Below are 22,604 nucleotides of genomic sequence, written 5' to 3' on the forward strand. Positions count from 1 at the left end.
TAAAGATGTACAGCCATTATGGAAAACAAGATGTAAGCTCCTAAAAAAAAAAAAAAATAGAACTACTATTTGAACCAGCAGTCCCACTGTTAGATATATATCCAAAAGAAAGGAAATCAGTATATCAAAGAGATACCTGCAATCCCCTGTTTACTACAGCATTTATTCACAATAGCCAAGACATGGAATCAATATAAGTGTCCATGAATGGATGAATGGACAAAGAAAATCTCTCTCTCTCTGTCTCTTTCTCTCTCTCACACAGACACAGACACACACACACACACACACACACACACACACACACACACAGAGGAATATTATTCAACTACAAAAAAGAATGAGATCCTATCATTTGTAGCAACATGGTGAAAGCCAGAAGTTATTATGTTAAGTGAAATAAGCCAGGCACAGAAAGAAAAATATTGTGTGTTGTCACTCATATGTGGGAGCTAAAAAAGTGGATTTCATGGAGATAGAGAATAGAATGATAGTTATGAAAGGCTGTGAAGGGTAAGGGGGCGAGAATGAAGAGAAATTGATTAAGGATACAAACACATAGATAGATAGGAAAAGTTTCAGTTTTTTACAGTATGGTAGAGAAATTATAGTTAATGATAATTTATTGTATATTTCAAATAGCTAGAAGAATTATAATGTTCCCAAGACAAAGAAAAATATTTTAGGTGATATCCTCATTACCCTGATTTGTTCATTACACATTGCATACAGGTATCAAAATATTACATGTACCCCAAACATATGTACAACTATTATATACTGTATATTAATATATAATTAATGTATTATTAATTATATATTATATATTATATAGTATATTATATAATACATAATTATATAATTAATATATAATTTATTTTGATTATTAATTTATTTTACTTATTCTTTACCATGTATTATTTATTAATATATAATTAATTTATTATTATTAATATATTATATTATTAATTATAAATTTATAATATATTATATATTAATAATAAAAAATACATGGTAAAGAATAAATGAAATAAATTATTAAATAAATAATAAAATAAAAATAACTACAATATGGTCAGCAAATAAGCCTCCAAAGAGGAAAAAGGAAAAAAAAGCAGCAGGAGTAGCCAGTATATAGAAAGAGCCGTTAAGGGCCGGGCCTGGTGGCTAACACCTGTCATCCCAGCACTTTGGGAGGCCAAGGCAGGCGGGTCACTTGAGGTCAGGAGTTTGAAAACAACCTGGCCAACCATGGCCAGTATAGTGAAACCCCATGTCTACTAAAAATACAAAAATTAGCTGGGCATGGTGGCATGTGCCTGTAGTCCCAGCTACTCAGGAAGCTGAGGCAAGAGAATCACTTGAACCCGGGAGATGGAGGTTGCAGTGAGCCAAAATCATACCAATGCACTCCAGCCTGGGTGACAGAAGGAGACTCCATCTCAAAAACTAAAAATAAAAAATAAAGAAAGATCTGTTAGGTTTGAACTGGGGGAGACAAAGCAGGCAAAGATGTGGTCCCTGCCATCAGGACTTGAATCTGCTTAGAGAGAGAAGCCGAAAACAAATGAAACAGAAGCCTTTAAGGAAAGTTCCCAAAGAGTCACAAGAGCAAGAGGACCAAAGAGAATGTATGCCTGAGAAATCACTTCTGGGGAGGCAGAGTGGGGATCAGTGAGCTCAGAGGCCTTCCAGAACGGTAGGATGCACAGGCTGTCATGAAAATCGGATGCCATTTCCTTAAACAGAGAAAAAAAACTAGTAAGAAAACAATGAAATGAGCCATGCTATGGAGAAATGAAATTGCAAGTTAAGATCAAGAAGTGATCTTCTGTCTTCTTATTATACAATTTCAGGGATGTTTCATTTAGTCTCATGGCTTTAACTGCTGGCAAGAGTTCATAATACTGTGTCTTGGCCTCTTTTCTTCCACATTTATACAGAGCTTCTTTCTAGACTCTCCACCTTTACGTCCTGCAGGTATCTCAATCTCATTCAATCTCATGCTCTCCCAGGGCATATGACCATAACACAACCAGTGTCTCCATCATGGACTGATCTTACAGCCACACCCTACCTGGATAGCCCCCAGGTATCTCAAATGCATGTCCAAAATAGGACTCATCATCACAGCCCTCCTGCCTCTGCTGCCATATGTATGATGCCTCCACCTGGTACTCTCTCTCAGTTGAGCATTACTCCCCAATCTCTCCAGCCACTCAAGCCAAAAGCCAAGAATCATCTACTACTACAACACCCCAAACCTCATATACAGGTGGACATCAAGTCCCAGAAATTCTCCCTCTTGAATCTCAAATCTATTCACTCTTCCCTATCCACACTACGTTAATTCAGGCCCTTTTCATGTCTCTTGTGATTAGTCTCCCTATCTCCAATATCTTATCCTTCTAATTCATCCCCTAAACTATAGCTCATGTTGCCATTAAGAAACTAAGTATGAGCTCATCACTTGTCCATGAAACTCTTCTAGCTGTTGCCTCCTTGCCTATAGAGGAGTTCAAAGTCCTTAGCACAGCTGACAAGATGTCTATGGTTTGGCCCGATACACCTCTCCAGCCCTGTCTCATTCCACTCACAGCCACCCTACCCATTATCACATTATACAGCTCCAAAATGCACTAACAAGCTTTATAATGTCATGCTTCATATGTGTTGTGCATTGTATAGAGTAACAGTTTAGAAAATGGTAGCTGCTGTCACTGCTGTACAGCTATGACAATGACAACAATGATGATGACAATGATCAACAGTCAACTAGGGCCAGAATTTACCCAAACAAAAGCATTCCAGATTTCAGACATGGTAAAAGATCTAGGATTTCCTAGCATGGCAGTGACAAAATCATTCTCTAGGATCAGGTATTATAATTGCTTAAATTGGGTAGATAGGGAGGTATTTGGGAAGCTGCTATAACAGCCCAGATAAAAGGCATACCTAGAGAAAGAGGTGAGAATAGAGGACAACATTTTTTTAAAATTGGTAGCTGCACAGACACAGAGATGAGCAAAGTAAAAAGGCTGCTAAAATTTCAAAGGTAGGTTAAAAAAAATGAGGGTCTCTTCAATGAAAACAGTATTTAGGAGGGGAGGTGGACTGAATTTTTAAAAGGTGACTGCACAGCTGCAAGTATAGATTTTGTTCAAAGAGGTAAGAGTTGGGATCAAAAAAGCAGGTGAGTAGCTAAGAGACCGTGGGATGTGAGGCTATTAAACTGGTCTAGATGTTACAGGTGAAAAAAGCAAGAGACAGAAAAAAGATGATAATTTGGCAACAAACAAGGCTGCTCCTTGGGAAAGGAACTTGAAGCAGTGGTAAGGCTAGATGCTGAAATTTTATAAAGGAATGGGGAGCTCAGAAGTCAAGGAAAAAACAGTTATAGCTTAAGAATTTGTTCTTACAGCTTAAGAATGAGTTCATTCAACAATGATGGTGCAGGCTGTCTTTGTGCCGGACAGTGTTCTAGGTGCTGGAGGTCAGGTAGTAAACAGAACAAAGTTCCTGCTCCCGTGAAACTTTAAGTTTCAGTAAGGAGGCGGACAAATGAAGAAACAAAAACATAAGGTCAGAAAGTGCTGCTACTGATTACTTCTAAAGCTTCCAGGCACATGTGTAGGATACTTGGCATTCGGTTCTAAAATGCTTCCAGAAGTCTTTTGACATATGTGGAAATGACTATTTCTTCTATAAAGTTTACACAAAATGAAATGATGCATCATGTTTGCATTATAAATTGTCACGTAGGAGAGGGAGTTTCTGAGAAACTGCTAAACTAAATAATCAAGTCCAACTGTAAATACATCTTAGAAGCTGAATTTCCACTCTGTTTCCTATAAACAAATATAAACAAAAGTCATTTTTCTCTCTTAACCCTTAGCAGGAGAGACTAATTTCCCGTTTGTTAGTTTCCAAAATCTTCACAACTGTGTCTAAACAACACATCTTGAAAAAAACAATAAAAGGGCATCATTTAAACACAGCTCAGCAATGACACTATTGCTTTTTGTTGTTGTTGTTCCCATATAATGCAATTGTAAGCCTCAGAACAGTCTGGTTCACATCACTCCTTAAAAATAAGTTTATTTTTCATTATTCAGATTTCTTGTTTTATTGTGGATATTGAATTTGTTTTCCAATGGAAGGTGGAAATCAGGAAACTTTGGGGAACTTTGCTATGCAGTTTCTCCAAGGAAAAGAGAAACGCATTAAAGGCATAAAGCATTGCAAATAAAATTGTTACCAAAATACCCATCAATTACCACTATGTTTAACTTAAATGAAAAAGTATATGAAATCTTGCTTTGGACCATAATATAGTAAACACCTTATCAATAAATAATAAAAAGAAAGAAAAAAGAAACCATGCCTATCTCAGCCTGAAAAGCTATGACTTTATCTGAACAACCCAAAAACAGGGCAGAAGAAAACATGCTATTGGCTAATGAATGAAGTAAACTGAAAAGAACTAAGGCTTGCTTGCTTTACCAACAGAACTCTTGAAGACCTCCCTCAAAAACTACTTTTGATACTTTTTTAAAATTTCAGTTTCAATGGATAATATGAGTCTATCTGGCAAACACAATTCAGACAATATGGTTAACTGGTTCCCAAAATCACAACGGACTTTCAATAGCCAAGAATGAGTGAACGCGCTCACTGCTGAAAGCCACAGAAGTAGGGCCCCCCAAAGAACAAAATCAAGAAAGAGCAGACAAGATTTTAGAAAACAGCAAAGTGGGGCCATTTGGTTCAGAGACAAAAAGCCTTGCATTCCCGAATGAATACTAAATCCATCACTTTATTATAGCATAAAAGATACAATCTGTTCTGTATAATCTTTTAAAGAATCAGGGACAGATGAGACAATGTTGGGAAATTTTTCTATACAAAACTTGGCTGTAATAAACTTGGCTGTTAAAGGAACAAGCAATCAGGAAATGTATTCTAGAAGTAAAACAGCCTGCCCAGAGGTTCTGCGTAGCCAGGGGCTCCCTATTTTGAGCCCCTTTAATTTTGTGCTTGAGTGGCCAATGAAAATGAGTAGGCTTAATATCTGAAGCAACTTCAGGAAGAAAAAACTACAATGTCAAATTATTCTTTACATAATTTTAAAGTCAGAGGTTTTTTTCCTTACAGTATTTAAGTTCTTGCTAAAATAAAGTAACTTCAGCATGAGCACTATAGGAAAAAATATAGACATTTCCCAGTTTAAAGGCCATGTTTGATGATTAAAGCTTATCTATATTGTATGACAGACAACGTGACCCTATGAGTCACTTCTCCAACTCCACATTCTATCATATGCCTACTCTCCAAGTTTCACTATGCCTTCTTGACAAATTAAAACTTTGCAAGGGGAGTCTTTAGGGGGTTTTAAACTCACAACCTTCTGTGGTTTCATAGGAGTGGGCAGGGCACCGTATGTGGCGTCCTGTCAGTTCCTTGGTAAATGCACACCTCCGGGCTGACACAGACCATAGGCAGCACCAGGAGGATGGCAGATTGCATTCATGCTTTCTAAATAAATTGCAGGTCTCTGCCCTTCAGTGGGGAGTAAAGTCAATTCAGTGGCTCATAGCCAGCGTATGGTGGAAGTTGGAGGTGGGAGGGAACACATCAGAAAATAAGAGAGCACATTTCATGTGGTATGATTAAGTACTGTTTCATGAAACTTTCATTTCTATTTATTATTTATATATCTATGTATATACTAGGTTTCAACACAGAATATGTTTCTTACTGTGCACTGACAGGGCCATAAAGGACTATCCAATGAACTGCATGTGTCCCCCTCAAAACTCACATCAAAATCCTAACCCCAAGATGATGGTATTAGGAGGTGATTAAGTCATGAGGGTGGCATTAGGGCTCTTGCTCTTTCACCCTCTTTCTGTCATGTGAGGGTACTACAAGAAGTTTGCCATCTGGAACGTGGAAGAGAGCCCTTCCCAGAATCTGACCATGCTGGCACCTGATCTTGGACTTTCAGCCTCCAGAACTGTGAGAAATAAACTGTTGTTGTTTATGAACCACCAAGTCTATGGCACTTGGTTATGGCAGCCTGAACCAACTAAGACAAGTTGGCATTTTTCTCTTATTGACAGCTCAAGTTTGACTAGCTGAAAAAGCTATGTACAAAGATTAAATGCAAGCTTGGGTTGTGCTAACTTATATTAACCAGTTTCTATAGGATTCTACCGGCTAGTCTCTTATTCTATTCTAAAAATACCTAGATCATAAATTTCTTTTTCCTTTTTTCAGAATTTAGATTATGGGGTTACACATGCAGGTTTGTTGCCTGGATATATTGTATGATGTTGAAGATTGGGCTTTAATTGAACCTATCACCCAAATAGTGAACATAGTACCTGATAGGTAGCTTTTCAACTCTTACCTCCCTCCTTCCCTGTTTCCCTTTGGAGTCCCCAGAATCTACTGTTCCCAACTTTATGGCCATGTGTACCCAATGGTTATCTCACACTTATAAGTGAGAACATGTGGTATTTGGTTGTTGTTTCTGTGTTAATTTGCTTAGGACAATGGCACGGCCTCCAGGTACATCCATGTTGTCACAAAGAACATGATTTTATTCTTCCTTATGGCTGCATAATATTCCATGGTGTATATATACCACATTTTCTTCATCCAATCCATCTTTCATGGGCACTTAGGTTGATTCCTTGTCTTTGCTATTATGAATTGTATTGCAATGAACGTGTAAGTGCAGGTGTCTTTTTGATAGAACAATTTATTTTCCTTTGGCTATATATCCAGTAATGGGATTGCTGGGTTGAATGATAATTCTATTTTTAGTTCTTTGAGAAATCTCCAAACTTTTCCACAGTGGCAAAACTAATTTGCAAACCTACCAATTGCACATTAGTGCTCCCTCTTCTCTTAACCTGGCTACCCTCTGTTATTTTTTGACTTTTTAATCATAGCCATTCTGACTGGTGTGAGATGGTATCTCATTGTGGCTTTGATTTGTACTTCTCTGGTGATTAGTGATGATAAGCATTTTTTCATGTTTCCTGGGCACTTGTACGTCTTCAAGGAGAATGCTTTAGCCTCCAACTACTCCTTCTTTAACAACTGCTTCACTCTTAAATAATTAGGTTCTGTTCACCTTTATATTTAGATTAAATGTTACATTCTGTGATGGGAGGGATCACGAAAACCTCCTTAAGTCAAGTTATACAATACGGCAATCCTTTTAAGAAGCCATATAATTCTCCATTGATGTGCACAGCAAGTCAGATGTAACTGGGCGTATCCTTGAAGACAAGAATTCTTTTTAGGACAACCCCCTTTCAACAGCATGTCTATCTTCTTTTCTCTAAATAATCTTTCCCATTCCTTCGCATCTCTTGCTGTGCTTTCCCTCCTTTTACTTATACAATTTTAATTTTTGGAATAAGTAATCTACACATATGGGTCCAAATTCAGAGGTACAAATAGGTATGGGATGAAAATTCCCCTCCCAGCTAGCTAATTCACCTCCCCAGAGGCAAACAAAGACACTAATATCTCAGGTATCTTTCTAGAAATATTTTATATGATGCCTCTGGGGCAACTTTCCTTCGGGATAACACCTGCAGCTATCATTAGAGAAATGTGGATCATGACAGCTGTGAAATTAGGCAGTGGTAATGGAAGTTGAAGAAAGTCCTTGGGCAGGGTCGGCATATATGAAGTGGTTCATTCATGATCTCTGTGCATTTCCTTTCTTTACTGGAAAGTCACAGAGAGGATTTTTTTTTAAGGTAAAAGTATTGGTATTCATTTACTTATTTACTGAAGACAATTCTACATGTGCCGACACTATGGGGATGCAATGGGCCCTGATGATTAGTGGCTGGTGGGGGCAAGGGAATGAGTCAAATAATCATACTATTGAAGTCCCCTGGAGAGCGAATTACTGGTCCTACCCTAGACTGGGGATGGCGGCCAAGGCCTCCTTTCAAAAGCAACCTTAGAACTGACCTGAAGCCTGGTCAGCCAATGCTGAGAACACTCCACAGGGTGCAACAAGTGTGCTGCACAGAGGGTGTGGAGCTGGCAGGTGCACAGTGTGGCTGGTGGCAAACAGCGAGGGGCAGAGTGGTGGATCTGATACTGGAATGGCAGCAGGACCAGGACTGTGCAGAACACTGGAACCACGTCAATGACCCAGATCTTCATTCCAGGCACAAAGGGAGGCTACTAAGAGTCTGGGGCAGATCCCTGTGTTTCTCTCTCTCCAGCGCCCCCAGCCTCAAGCCCCACCCCTAGGTCGGGAAGTGTTCCTGCACCTATGTCAACTGGTTCCTCTTTTGAGGAAATACAGAGAGAATGATTTCAAGTCATGTTTCTTTATCTATCCTGCCAGTTATGCAAAGCAACCCAGGCCTTTTACTCAAAGATGCCAGGATAAGCCACAGTCAAGAGTCAGAGACAGGCATCTTTTGGAAGAAGCTTAGACTTTATTTCTAGACAATAGTTGGTGCATTTCTCTGCTATGGTGGCCACAAATGTGATGTTGCAGGGTCCTGGGGGAACTCAGGCCCAGTGTAGAAGCAACTGTGGAAGTGGAGCAGTCCAACAAGTTTCCTTGCTGGAGTAGAGTGCACCTCAGAGATTGCCAGGGAACTCTTAAGAACTCGGTATTTGGGGTAGGGTTGGGTAAGTCCCTATGGCTACCCTGGAGTTTCCATCCTGCTCCTTTAAAACCAGTTGACTATAGTTATGGCTTGCGTCTGATTGGACTCCAGGAGAGCAAAAATCAGGGTAGAAAACTACTTGGAAAATCAAGTCCCCAGAGGCTGTGCAAGAGCTCAAAAGGCCACTGAGGTGGAGAACCCTGGGGCCAGTTTTGTCTGCTTCTGTCAGGGCTTGGCTGGGTGCAGGAGGTAGATATTTGGCCAGCAGAGCCTCAGGTGCCCTCCAACCATCACAAGTGCCCTGGCTACAATATGGATAATGGATTCCAGGAGAACCATAGTGGACTCAGGAAACCAGTGAGGTTCTGGCTCAGTCTGGCAGAGGCACAAGAAGTTGGGCAAGGACAGAATCCACACAAATGCTGAGAAGCAGATGGAATGGGGAGATATTCAGGAAGCAAAATTAATAGACATTGGTGATGGTTTAGACGTAGTGTGTGAAAAGGGAGGAGGCAAGGATGGCTCTCAAGTTTCTGCTTGGTGACTAGTGGTACCCACCACAGAGCTGGGAACCTCGCAGGGGTATCAGATGTGGAGAAAAAAGATCATGATTCTGGCTTTGAACACATAGAAGTTGAGGTGCCTTTGAAATATCCAAGCACAATGTCAATTATGTAATCTAGAGTTCACAGAAAGACTTAGTTTGGAGATATGCATTTTAGATTCACTTACGTTCTCCTTTTTAAAACTCTTATTTCAAAACTATGCTTTAAGATGCTACATCATGAAATAGAGAAAGAGTATGAGCTTCATAGTCAGAAAATCCAGGGCTAGAACCCTCATGCCATCCCTTACTGGTTCTGTGCTCCTGTATAAGTTACTACTAGCCTGACTAGGTTTCCACTTCCTTCTCTTCAGTGAAGAAATGCTGCAGCCCTCCTCATAGGCACATGGTGATAGAGACAGCACTTTAGAAGTGCCTGGAACAGAGTAAGCTCTCAGCACAGTCAGCCTCCTTGACAGTCAAGACCATGTTTATATTAATACTTTCTGTTCACCCCATAATACCCATCACTTGGCAGGCTCTGTGACTACCAAAAGCTTTTTTTTTTTTTTTTTTTTTTTTTTTTTTTAAATAAGACGGGGTTTCACCATGTTGGTCAGGCTGGTCTTGAACTCCCGACCTCAGGCGATCCGTCCACCTTGGCCTCCAAAGTGCTTGAATTACAGGAGTGAGCCACCACGCCCGTCCAAAAGCTTTTTTATATTCTCTCTAAAGTCCTAGATACACAATCCACTCACAAAACTACTCTCTTGTGATCCACACAGTTCTGAGAAAAGTCAAGACTGGCAGAGGGATAATTTTTCATTTCTACACCTATATTTCTGAAGCAGCAGGCAGACAGCACTCCCTGAACACACCCTGGGTTTACCTGGAAATACTGAACACTTCAGGAGGCTTATACTTGGAACAACAGATTTACCATTTACTGGCAATTTTGGGTGTACATCAGAATCACCTGAAGGCTTGCCGTCCATCCCCAGAGTTCATCTGCATTTCTTTTCTTTCTTTTTTTTTTTAGACAGAGTTTTGCTCTTGTCGCCCAGGCTGGAGTGCAATAGTGCAATCTTGGCTCACTCCACCTTCAGGGTTCAAGTGACTCTCCTGCCTCAGCCTCCCAAGTAGCTGAGATTACAGGTGCCCACCACCATGCCCAGCTAATTTTTGTATTTTTAGTAGAGATAGGGTTTCACCATTTTGGCCAGGCTGGTCTTGAACTCCTGATATCAGGGGATCCACCCTCCTCAGCCTCCCAAAGTGCTGGGATTACAGGCGTGAGCCACTGCGCCCAGCCTTATCTGCATTTCTAACAAATTCTCAGGTAGTGATGACTCTGTTGGTCTAAGGACCACACATTGAGAGTTACACCCTGCCTTCTTTCATGGTATTGGGACTCTTGATGTAGCTGCTGTTCAAATAAATACCAGCCAAATACAGACCTTATGTGAAGCATGATAGGAATTGCCTTGCATAGGAACACCAAACTGTCTTAATTAGGAATGAAAATATGTTTATGATGAAGGTACATTTAAAGCCCATTTTTAACAGTGTGGGAACGTTTTGTTTTATGCTTGATAATTTCTACTTGTTTGTTCACTACTATTCCTTTCTGAGTAAATGAAAGAAATCAGTCTTTAAACAGAGACAATGTTTTCTTCATAATCATGCCAGAATTTATCATCTAAACAAGTGTTTTCTCATCCTGAAGGGTTCCGTCATCATTGTAATGGAGCTGCCACAGCTAACATGTAAGCACTGTCCTCACAGTCTGATTCAGCTTGAGTATCCTAAATGACGGCCCACTTCATCCTCACAGGATGAATGGGGCTTATTCATGTATTCATTTAAGTATTTACTGAGGACCTACTATGTGACAACAATAGAAAAACAGTGTTAATGAACCATGGCCTCTGCCCTCAAGGAGTTTATAATCTTGAGTTGAATTTGAGTTTGGGCACAGGTGACAGGAAAACATGTGAAATACATAAATGGGTAAGTATCTGTGTTAATCTGCTTTTGCACTACCATAAACGAATACCTAAGGCTCTGCAATTCATAAAACAAAGAGGTTTTATTTTGGTGCACAGTTCTGCAGGCTGTACATGAGGCACAGTGCCATCATCTGCCTCTGGTGAGGGAGGGCCCCAGGAAGCTTACAGTCACAGCAGAAGGTGAAGGCGGGGTCTGGGTATCATATGGCAAGAGATGGAGCAAGGTGGGGGTAAAAGATGCCACACGCTTTGAAACAACCAGATCTCATGTGAACTCACAGAGCAAGAACTCACTCATTACCACTGGGAGGGTACTAAGCCATTTATGACACATCCATCTGTATGACCCAAACCCATCAGGCCCCACCTCTCGCATTGGAAATCACATTTCAACATGAGATTTGGAGTGGACAAACCTCCAAAATATATCAGTATCCCCGAGGACAAGTGAACAAAACCTATGGAGAAGGTCTCCTTTAGGTTGAAAGAACAGAAAAGGCCCCAGGAGAAGGTGATATTTAAGCTGATTAACTTAGAAAAGCTTAAAGTCCATTCTTGCCTGTACCCTGAGCCATACTAACTATAAAGCCACTCTGGGTATTTGAAAAATATGCTTATTGAATACTTTCAGAGAAAAACAGAACATATTTAATATGATTTTCCTCCTAAAGACAGAAATAATACAAAATTATTCCTAGGCATTTTGGTTTAAAAAGTTGGAGTCTAGTGAATAAAACCCATTTATGATTTTAAAAAAGGACCACTATAAACTATCAACATTAGTATCTATCAGACTGCCTAATATTTCTAAAATGGTTTGAAAAATAATAGAATCACTAGATTAATTATGGAATTAATTTCAGACAGGACTGATTTTGAAGAGTGATATTCATTTGGATAAATTGTTCAGTACACATTTATTAAATCCTCACCATCTGCTAGACACAGTGCTAAGTTCCAAGAATACAAATATAAATAAAACATGATGCTTAACCTTTCCATTGACAAATATTTGCTGAACACCTATGATGTGCTTACTACTCCCTCAAGGAGGTTGTTGCATTGCTTTTTAGTTGTTGTTGCTGTTTTGTTTCTTTATTACCAAACATATGATCAAGTGATCCAGAGAGCACAATGATGGGCATGGTTTAAAAAAGAAAGGAAAAAGGTGTATAATAAAGTAAAAATCCACTGTCCAACGTGTTGAATCCAGTGGATGTCTTAAGGCTGTCTATGAAGCAAGGAAAGCACATTTTTATGGCTAGCTCTAACTTTATCCTGCCCCCAAAATCCCTTGCTCAGCATGACTGAATGGTGAAGGCTTAAATATCACCTTTTCTCTTACAAACTGAATGAACTTTCTGCAGTCCTGTCTGAACTTTAGTTCCAATTCAAGATAATTATACTCCCTGGGCCCCTAGTACTTGCAATTCCAACCCTTGCCTGAACTTCCACTGAAAGACATACACACCCATGTTTAAAATGAGAGCAATACCAAACATTCAATCCTTTATATTTCACTGCAATTTCACAATTGATTTTCTAAAAATATTCGAGGAAACAAGTCTTAAAAACGTACTGTACATCCATTATATAAATTATCCAAAACATACTACATACTCATTTTTTATTAAGTCCCGTAAACAATACAGACGACTTGCTACAAGAAAACACACTTCATGTTGATCATTCCAGTGCTAGTTTAACTTAAAATGATAATACCAAGGCACTGTCAGCTTACTGAACATATGCCCTTGTCCCAATCACTGTTTCAAATCTTCCTGAGAGTGATCTAGTTTGGGCAGGATTCCTGTGTTTTCCTGTGTGATCATCTCCTTTACATACCCTCTGATGAAGTGATACAGAAGTAGATATAATTGAGAATAAAATGTACAAAACTCAAGCCTGTTTTTTCTGACCTAATCTTACATATTAAAAGGGACCTGACTGAATATGATTCTCTCTCAATAGCAGCTGATTGTTTACTACACAGTACCACAAAAATTTCATCAACAAATTAAGTTTAAAGTTGATTTTTTAAAAAGAAAAAAAATAAATAAAACAAAAGACTAGGTTTCCTCCTCTCCAGTTTCCCTGGCACTCAGCAGAAAATAACACATCCTGCTCCATTGATAAGACCACTAATGAACATTGGAGCTACATAATGTACAGTTCTAACTGGCCAGCTTCTAAAAAAAAAAATGAAGGACTCCTTCCAACACCCATTAATGCACTTGATACAAAGAGAACATGTTTCAGCAGCAAATACATTTAGGACTTGATGTTTTATAGAATCTACTGAAGGTTCTGGCCACAGGGGAAAAAAATATTTTTTCCAGGATATTAAATGTTCTGACTCACCATCTAACAGAAGTACAAGCAAAATACAAATGCAAATTCAATGTATACATATTTATGACTTTACCAGCTGTATGACAGGGCTACCTTTGGCTTTATTTACCAGGAAGAAAAGTTGAGAATACCAGCATACATTTGTGTTTCTTTTCCTTTCTTTTCTGAGACAAGGCCTCACTGTGTCACCCAGGCTAGAGTACAGTGCTATGACCATAGCTCACTGCAACCTCAAACTCCTGGGCTCTAGCGATCCTCTCACTTCAGCCTCCCAAGTAGCTGGGACCACAGGCATGTGCCACCATGCCCAGCTAATTTTTTATTTTTTGTATAGACAGGGTCTTGCTATGCTGCCCAGGCTGGTCTCAAACTCCTGGGCTCAAGTGATTCTCCCACCTTGGCCTCCCATGGGATTACAGGCCTTTGGTTTCTATTCAGTTTCCTCTCTCCCACACTGATTGGAGCAAAGTATTATTTCTGAGTCTGCTGATGTATATAAGCCAAAAGAATCATAGTGAATAGATAAAAACAAACATTTTTGGCAGAGCGCGGGGCCTCACACCTGTAATCCCTGCACTTTGGGAAGCCGACCCATGTGGATTGCTTGAATCTAGGACTTACAGATCAGCCTAGGCAACATGGCAAAATCCTGTCTCTACAAAAATGCAAAAATTAGCCGGGCATGGTAGTGTGTGCCTATCATCCCAGCTGCTCAGGAAGCTGAGGTGGGAGGATCACCTAAGCCTGGGGAGGCTGAGGCTGCAGTGAGCCATGACTGCGCCACCGCACTCCAGCCTGGGCAACAGAGTGAGAGCTTGTCTCAAAAAAAAAAAAAAAAAATTATTTTTAATGGCATCTCCCTGGGCAAGAAAACTTAAACATATAAGTGCTAAACTGTTTGCAAATGTGCTAACTCTCTCTAATAATGATAGTAAACAGAAGTTTTCTGTTAATCTCTATGATTTCTAAAAGTCAAAACTGTACCTTCACATAGAACTCCTGGGACAAACTTGAATATGAACCTTCTTAATTCCACATTGATCTTGGTCCTCGTGCTATCATCTATGTGACCATAAGCAAGTCAATTCAGCTCTCTAAATTTTAGTTTCCTTACCCATAAAAGGTGTTTCTGAACTAATTAGTATTTAAATTCTTCATCAGAAGGAAATATACATCAATCCCCAATATAAACTGCAGATCCATTAATACTATTTAAGATTACTATATTCTTTATTCATTCTTCCAAACATAAAAACACTACTTGTCTGTATGTAAAGAGGAGGAGTAGAAAGAGAAGATTGTTAAAAGGAACAGAAACTAGGTTGGTTTTGTTAATTAGGTTCCCCCTCTGAAGCCACGAGCCAGTATTAGCATCTCCTAAAATTTACTCAATACCCTATTTTAAAAACAGAATGGTTGGTTTCTCCACCTCAAGACATACCCTTTCATAAAATGGGACAAGTCAATTTCTAGGAATGTACATTTTAGCAGTTATACTACTAACAACTAAGGGGTGGGGGCAAACAAAAGAGCATATACACAGATGACATGAGTCTATTGTCTATAGGGAGAAAGAAAAGCTCTTCCCTATATGATGCATTCAGAAAAGAGAGCAACAATGGGCACTGTACCTGCCAGCTTCAGGAGGCACATGCCTGTAGGTAAATTATCTTATGTGTTGGGAATTTACGTGGTAAGATGCTTTCTACGTTTTACAGCACATGTTTTCCTCATGAATAACTTCATTCACCTTCTTCATTAATTCAGCAGCTACTTATTGAATACTTACTTTGTGCAAATCACAAAGGTAAAAGGAAAAAAAAAAAAGTTGTGAGCTTTCAGTTCGAATATTCAAGTAAACCCTGACAGGTACCTTACAGTACTTCAGCCCCTCAGAATATTTTCAAGTCAAACAGTAATACTAAACAATATACTGTAGATGCTAAGCTAAAACACACTTGTTAAATTTCATTCTTTTGGTTAAGAATGAAAGAATGAATTGGAGCAAAGTATTATTTCTGAGTCTGGTGATCTATGTAAGCCAAAAGAATCATAGTGAATAGATAAAAACAAACATTTTTCGCTGGGCGTGGGGGCTCACACCTGTAACCCCAGCACTTTGGGAAGCCGATGAGCGTGGATTGCTTGAATCCAGGACTTACAGACCAGCCTAGGCAACATGGTGAAACCCCGTCTCTACAAAAAATACAAAAATTAGCTGGTATGCAGTAAAGGAGGGAAGGGATAAACTAAAGGTGAAAGAGTAATTTAGCTAGGTCTCTTAGTTGATACAGGGTAAAAAGCTTTCTTTCCCCTAGAGAAAATAACAACACTGGATTACAAACACATTGGTAAACACTGCAGAATGCTAAAGTTGGAAAGAAAGTTGTTTTAATATTTGAGACACTTGAGACTTGGAAGTGATATGATTTGGCCCAGGTCATACAGCCAAATGTAGTCCCACAACTAGAACCCAGGTCACTGGGGGCATGCTTAACAGTCACCCAAGTTCTAGCCTTATAAATGCCACTAAATTGATGTGAAACCAAAGAAAACTCCAGCTGCTTGTCTAAACCTCAGTTTCCTCCTCTGTAAAATATAAAAAGTAACTTACAGTGAGACTATGCAGACCACAATAAATGCAGAACTCTGCCATTAAAAAAAAAAAAAAAACACCTTATATAAGTACAGAAGAGGCACCTAGTTATGACAGAAAACCTAACTGCGATTCTAATACCAGGACTTGTTACCTTAATAAATCTCTGATCTGTGCGCCTCACGTTCTTTCTGGGTATACGCGGTAAATAATCTTTGCCCTGCCTCCCTCAGAAATGTTTGGAATTAGGTGAGAACACTCAAAAGAATTTACAAATTGCAAGACACGGATGCAAATGTAAGGTGTTATTATTAAATCTCTCTAGCCTTAACATGGACAAAAATGTAACATGGTTCTATCATTCAGTGCTTTACAGTTTTCCTTCTCAGGTAAGATGTCATCATATATCAGTCTCAAACTCACCAGCTTTCTCATTAGTCCTCATAAGCCTCTGATATGGCCCCCAGGACCATATCAGAACCCACCTTTTCCCTCTGCTCAGAGATCACACATGAAACTCACTAAACCTCCCACTGGCTTACACTTGGCCAATTAAGGTTTTTATTCGAGAGTCTCCTTTCAGGTGGGAATGCTCTAGCAAACGCTTCCATGAACACTATCCTACTTCATCTCATTAGACTACTAATGAAACTACCCTTTTGGTTTTCTGCACTCCAACAGTAGCAAAACCCTTTGGTCTCTTCACAGAACAGGGGAGAAGTCTCTGGCTGGATGTGCTTTATTAGAAGGACAAACGGGGTTCCCCAAACCAAGACTCAGAAGTACTGACACAGAGACACTTCTTCCTTGCACGAGATTAGCACATTCTGAGGACCTATAGATCTCTTAAGGATCATTCGCCTTAGAGCTGGGGCCTCCTGCATCTAAGAATGTCAAGAGAGGTAGTGGTAGTCGGTGTCATTTTTGGTCTGCAACTCGCTCCCTTTAAAAAATCATCAGAGTAACTAGCACCGCCTGTTCGGAGACCTGATTTCAGCAGATTCGATGAAAAAATTCATCAACCTACCCAAACAACTTCTCTGGAACAGGTTTCTACTCAACCACGCTGAGCACCAGACACAAGCCAGTTGGGGGTTGAAGAGGGGATAAGAAATGACAACATGCTCATCTGCATAGATGCAAGATAAGCAGACATTTGTTGTCTTCTGTTCTGGCGACTCCTGGCACCAGCATAGCAAATCGGACCCGGGCATTCTCCCTCCCCAGTGCCCCCACACTCCCAGCCCATGCCCCAGATGGTGAAGCCCCTGCCCCTGGTCACGTTGACCAGGCTGGGGGAAAATGCCTGGGAAACGCAGAAGTCTGTGGCTGCATTTAGACTGGAACCATACCGCACCTGTTCAATCCGGCTCCAGCGCCAAAAATGGGCAGAACACCGACTCGCAAGCCCCTCTGGAGATACCAGGGGCGCCTAACAAGTTCACCTCTGTTTCGTACCAGGGGAGGGTGGGAGAGACCTTTCCTTCGGCTGCCAAACTCTGCAGGTTCCCCTGAAACGGGGAGGAGACTCCTGTTTAAGTGAACCTGGAGTGATCTCCGAGTGTGACTGCGGCCCCGGGGATCCGGGTGACGAGCGGGTGGGTGCACGATGGGCGCGCGCAGCTGTGGCCCCAGCGGAACCAAGGTCCCGCTTCGGTGGCCACGGGCGCCCTCTCCACGTCACCCCCAGCACAACGCAGACAGGCAAAGTGGAAGCGTAAAGAGGCCGCCGGGTTTCAGCCGAGATGCAGAGCCCGGAAGCGCGAGCCCCTCAGGAGGGTCTACTGGGAAGGGGTCGGGGACGCGCAGCAAACTTACCTCACCCGGGCAGCATTCGCGTGCCTCCGCTACCGAGACCAGTTGCGCCACAGTCTGCAACTTATCGGGACGTTGTCGCTTCCCCTCGGCGAAGGGAGAGCAGTGCAGTCGAGGGGCGGGAGGCGCTGCAGGGCTGAGGGGGCGGCGGGAGGGGCCGGGGGCAGCACTGGGGGCGGGCAGGTGCCGGGGCCCGAGCCGCCGGGCCAAACTCGCTCCGGACGCGCCTCAGCGGGGGCGCGCGGCTGCGAGTGAGCAACGCGCGCGCGCCGCGGCGAGTGTGTGTGTCCCCGCTTTCCCCTTCCTTCCCCGCGGGTGCTCCGGCCAGACGGAGCAGAGAGCGGCCGCCAAAGCCCAGCAGCTCCGAGGGGCTCCACGGCCGGGCGCAGCCTCGCCACGGCGCGTTCGGAGACCTGGGGCCGAGGGGAGCAGCAGCGGCGTCTCCCGGGCTTGGGCGCGGGTCCCCGCGCGGTGCGCGCCGGAGTCGGAGCAAGGCGCAGAAAGAGCCGGCTGCGCGGCGGCTGCCGCGGCTGGGGAGGCTGCAGGCCCCGCCCGCCGGCCGCCCAAGCTCTTCCCCTTTTCTCTCCACCCACTTGCCCCATCCCCGCACGCCCTGCAGGGAAGCCAGACGGGTTTGCTGCACCGGCGGCAGCGACGGCGACTGGAGCCTCAGCCGCAGTGGGATGGGCGTCCCAGTCGGTGCGCGGGGACCGGGCTCCTGTCCCGCCGCCGCTGGCACAGACTGAGAGCGGGGTTGGAGTGGGCCCCTGGAATTGACGGGTGCCTCCAAGACTCCAGGGCTATCCGAGGGCTTCCCGGCTGTTCTCAGCGTCTTAAAGCCTTGCGAAACCCGGCTGTGCTGGGGATAAGGCGTCCCTTTTCCCCAGGCCACTGAACTCAGCTACGCTGGGTCGCCCACCTGCTGGACTCTGCCTGAGGCAGTGAAGCCGGCACTTAAGCGCAGGCGCCCCCTTCACCAGGAAGGGACAGGCTAGGATTCCAAGGCGTAGGTTGCTCCCCTTCTAAGTAGAGCAGGTGTTCCTAGTAAGACCTACCCAACAGGTAGGGGTAGGCTGGCGAGGGGTCCTAGGAGAGAGAAGCTGGGGGATGTCATGGGAAAGCGCTGTGGGGGCGAGGGGCAATTCCTACTGATCCCGCTCAGTGGGCTGGGGGCACTTGCAATGTCACCTAATGTCAGTCTAGCTGCGAAGAGGGTAGGGGCCAGATCTAAAGGACTCCTTTGGAAAAATGCTATCATGGAAGCTAAAGCTAAATTCACTTAATAGGAACCAAAAGGTAGCGGATCCTTCCCGGCTGAATGGAAGCAAATGGCATTTCTCAGCCTCATCACTTCCCCTTTCCCCTTCTTTATCAAAACAACACCGGTGGAAAACGTGGGCTATATTCTGTCTGGGGAAGAACAATTTCATGATCTTTATATTCAGATACCTCTGACTTGGTTAGCCAATTTCTGTCTGAAGTATACTTGCTTAGTTCTCTGCAAATGAACACTTCTTTTCAGCTTTGTAATCTCTTTGTATCTCTCTCCCCCCACCTTGAGTGAGTCTGTTATGGTTTAATATAAGCCTTGAATCAAGTGCAATAATTTCTTGATAATGGAAGTATCTTTTTTTTTTTTCCGTTTCACTGAGGCATAATTGACAAAACAATTATCTTTATTCTTCAGCTGTTTTCCCAGCCTGCTTCTTCCAGATGTGGCTGGCCATTGCTGAGAAATTTAAGGTATCGTTTGTTTAGAACCCTGTGACTTGGGTCTGGTTTTCTCCTGGCATCCTAGACGCTTCATAGCTCAGAGCAGGAGGAACACACATCTTGTCCAGTTTGCTCACTTTACAGATGAGGAAACTAAGGTCTCAAAACATTAAGTAACCCAAGGACCAGAACACAGTTTCTCTGACTCTCAGTCCGTGAACAATAACTAGCAGAAACATTGTATTAACAAAGTTCAAGATGGGGTAGATAGACCAGTGGTGGAGGACACAGGAACAGATCAAAGAACCGTTCATCTTACTGGTAGGAGTCACTGTATAGGGGGCAGCACCATACCGCTGTAACTACCAGGCCAGTGTGGGATCTGGGAAAGGTAATCCCAGTCTCTCCTTTCCTGCTTCTCAAACTTGAGCTCTGGAATCCAGGGTAGAAAATGAATTTGCTTCCCAGGGAGGTGGTGGTAAGTGAAAGTGCAAAGTCAGTTTCTGGTAATGCAGCAGAGATGAAGACAGTTAAAAAACAGACTTAAATCACAGTGGATCAAAAGTGATCACACATTACATATAAATGCCCAAATACATGTGTCCATACACATGATCTTTTTCCCTTTAATGAGCCTGGTATTGAGAGCCACTTCTGTAAAGCCCAAATGCAAACAGCTTAGGTTTCCAGAGAGAAGTCTCAAAGCAGAGGTGCCCACTAGCTATTTAGAGAGCTAACTTTATGAAACAGAATTTTAAGGAACTCTACCAAAAACCTTCAGATTGCATTATTACTGTGAATTGATTAATGGAATGAGTGGCCATGTAGTGTGAGACCTGGTTTTTCTTCCTGATTCTATCTCTAACTCTATCAACAGGAATTTGGGAAAGTCATCCTGTATTGGAAAGAATACAACAACATCAATGTCACTAGAGTAGTGACTTGGCCAGAAAATCTTGGAAACCTATTTAAAAATCAGAAAATGTTCATCTAATTATTTTGCTTAATTTTAAATGTAATATTTCCAGTTGATTCCTGGCCTCAGTCCAAAACCTTAGTAATGCTATTTAATACTCCTCTAACTATGAGAAACATTCATGAGTTCCTTGCAGTACATTTGATAGTATTAGTGGCCCCCAATAAATGAGCTCCTTTTTTTATCCAGGGTCTTTCCCTCTAACTTCGTAATCCCCTCCTATTCTGAGCTCAACTGTATGATTTACTTTGACCAACAAGACAATAGCAGACTTGGTGTAAATGAATGCTGGAAAAATGTTTACGCATTTCTGTTTCCAGTCTTGGAATTCTGACATCACCAGAATAAGCCTGCTGGAAGATGAAAGACCCCGTAGAGCAAAGCTGAGTCATAACAGCTGAGGCATCCTTGACCAGTCAGTCCTCATTTGACTGCAGAGACACAAGCAAGTCCGAATGAGGTTGGCTAGGCTTGGTCCAGATTGCCAGAACCACCCTCCCAACTTATAGATTCACGAGAAACAATACATGGTTGCTGGTTTAAGCCACTGTTTCAGTTATTGATTGCTGCTTAACAAGTGATCCCAAAACTTAGTTGCCAAAATCACCCATCATTTACTATTTTTCCTCATTCAGTGGGTCAACTAAACCTAGCTGAGCATTGCCTAAGGTCACTCATGGTTTTTTGTTTGTTTGTGTTTTGTTGTTGTTGTGGTTTGCCTGCTTGCTCTGTCACACTGGCTGGAACAGGCTGTAGTGCAATGGCATGATTACAGTTTACTGCAGCCTTGATCTCTTAGACTCAAGTGATCCTCCCACCTCAGCCTCCCAAATAGCTGGGACCACAGGCATGCACCACCATGCCTGGCTAATTTTTTTTTATATTTTGTGGAGATAAGGTCTCAAACTGTGTTTCCAGGTGTAGACTCAAACTCCTAGGCTCAAGCAGCCCTCCCACCTCGACCTCCCAAAGTGCCGGGATTATAGGTACCAGCTGCTGTGCCTGGCCTGGGTCACTCATTTGACTGCATTCAGCTGGCCACTGGCAGCTGGGCTGAGTTGGAAGGTTCAAAAAGGCCTCATTCACATATCAGAACCCAATTCTCTTCCAGATGACCTCTTTCCATGTACCTGGCTTGGGCTTCGTCCCAGCGAGGTGGTTAGACTTCCTCTATGGCATCTCACTTTCAAGAGGGAGGAATAGAAACTGCCAATTCTCTTACAAATTGAGTCTGAAAGTTCTAGAATGTTATTTCGGCTTCATTCAATTGCCCAGAGCAAGTCACAAGACCAAACAGATTCAAGAGGAGGGGAAACAGACTCTGCCTTCTGACTTGAGAGATACTGTGTATGTCCAGGAATAAAAGAGCTGATAGCAGCCATTTTTTGGAGACTGCTTCATCCACTACATGTTTGGGTGCTTTGTGATACCACATCAGATCATCGCTACATTCTTCTTAGCTAGGCCACTTTGAACAAGTTACACATTCTTCCTGGACCTTCCCATGAAATGCAGGAGGTTGCATTTCTCTACATCACTAATGCATATTTAGTATTTTTTTGTGATATCTCAAGGGCAATAGAAGTCCAATAAATATTGAGAGGGAATTTGAGGAACATTGGTGAGTTATGAATATTTCCACCTGTTCATCTGTCCTTTAATCTCCATTGAGAAAAAAGGCAAACAAGAATGCACATAAAAGGCATGCATTGCATCCATTGACATTGAAGAGCAGAGACGTAGAGCCACCATCCTCTCAACTCTAGGGACCATCCTCCTGCCACATTGCCCTCTCTTTCTAGAAACTTCATATCTAAGCAGACAATAAAGGCTAAATACTTAGCTGGTGCCCCTATATAACTTGAGACACTAATTTTAGAGGACCAGTTTCCTCTGGGAACCTTAAGCAAAGTCTTGACAACCTCATATGCATTCCCTTCCT

General features: G+C 42.2%; 1 protein-coding gene across 4 annotated transcripts in view; it reads right to left on the bottom strand.

The window, feature by feature from the left end:
* The window catches only part of PIP5K1B (phosphatidylinositol-4-phosphate 5-kinase type 1 beta), a 344,249-nt gene extending 325,723 nt beyond the window's left edge, over positions 1–18,526 (bottom strand). For 2 of the 4 annotated variants that reach the window (XM_032290962.1, XM_032290960.1), the window contains exon 1: positions 17,977–18,526. The gene's annotated coding sequence lies outside the window, so the exon portion shown is untranslated. The remainder of the gene's footprint in view (positions 1–17,976) is intronic. The other 2 variants (XM_032290961.1, XM_032290958.1) reach the window with 2 other exon arrangements.
* Between the last annotated feature and the right edge of the window lie 4,078 nt (positions 18,527–22,604).

The sequence above is a fragment of the Sapajus apella genome, unplaced genomic scaffold (assembly GCF_009761245.1).
Source record: "Sapajus apella isolate SASKATOON/1434 unplaced genomic scaffold, GSC_monkey_1.0 scaffold24, whole genome shotgun sequence".
NCBI lineage: Eukaryota > Metazoa > Chordata > Mammalia > Primates > Cebidae > Sapajus > Sapajus apella.